A 1,341-nucleotide genomic window follows, 5' to 3' on the forward strand; every position below is an offset into this window, starting at 1 on the left:
AATAATGGACCAAAAAAAAATCATAATAATATTTCGTACCTTTTCGCTTTTCAAAGTTCAATGTTTTTTTTCTTTCTTTCTTTCTTTTGCGTCGATTTTGTTATTGTTATTTCCTCTTTTCTGTTTTCTTTTCCTTTTCTTTTTTCTTATAATTTTTCTCTTTTTTTCTTCTTTTTATCATTTTCTTGTTATTTTTCTTTATTGTCTTTCATTTTCTATTTCTTCTCTTTTCTCTTTTGTTTTTCTTCTTTTTGTACTTTCTCTCTTTTTCTCTTTTGTTATTCTTTCTATTTTTCAATCCTCATTTTCAGTTTTCTTCACTTCTGCCTTTCCTTATTCCCTTTTTTATCATCCCTTTTCAATTTTCTTCACTCCTTCCCTTCCTATTCCCTATCTTTATCATCCCCTTTACATTATTCTTCACTCCTTCCCTTCTTCCCTTTTTTCATTCCTCATTTAATTTTTCTTCACTCCTTCCCTTCCTGTTCCCTTTCTTTATCTTCCCCTTTACATTATTCTTCACTCCTTTCCCTTCTTCCCTTTTTTCATTCCTCATTTTCAGTTTTCTTCACTCCTTCCCTTCCTATTCCCATACTTTATCATCCCCTTTACATTATTATTTACTCCTTCCCTTCCTATTCCCTTTCTTTATCATCCCTTTTACACTATTCTTCTCTCCTTTCCCTCTCTTCTTCCTTTTTTTCATTCCTCATTTTCAGGTTTCTTCACTCCTTCCCTTCCTATTCCCTTTCTTTATCATTCCTCATTTTCAGGTTTCTCTCTCTCTTTTCCACGAGAAGCATTACTATTAAGAATTTTTTTCTATAATGCTGAAAGGGAGTTCTTTATTCCCCGCAATTCTCTGCCAAAGAACACGGTAGGAAATTCTTGGACAGCTGGGCGGGGAACAATAAAAAAAACGCTAAAAAAAAACGAGAATTTTTTGTAAATTCTCTTGCTCTCCTGTTTTCGTTTTTTTCTTTTCTTTCTTTTTCTTTTTTTTCTTTCTTTCTTTCTTTCTTTTTTTCTTTCTTTCTCTCTTTCTTACCGTCTCGGATTTTTTTATCTTCTCTTTTCTTGATTTCGTTGTTTTGTTTGTTTTGTTTTGTTTTTTGTGTTTGGTTTGTCCTTTGTTTTCTGTTTTTGTTAGAGCATAAGAGAAAAATGTTAGTTATTGCCGAATTTCTTGTTTCAAGTTTTCCTTCATTCTAGTTTGTTTGTTTTTGTTTTTGTTTTTCAGCAAATTGCATAGAAAAATATGAATTAAGAATTCGATGTCGATTAATAAACAAAAATCAATAAAATCAATGAAATTTTATGAACGATTGAGCGAGTCTATTT

Source organism: Penaeus vannamei, chromosome 25, assembly GCF_042767895.1.
Source record: "Penaeus vannamei isolate JL-2024 chromosome 25, ASM4276789v1, whole genome shotgun sequence".
Classification (NCBI taxonomy): Eukaryota; Metazoa; Arthropoda; class Malacostraca; order Decapoda; family Penaeidae; genus Penaeus; species Penaeus vannamei.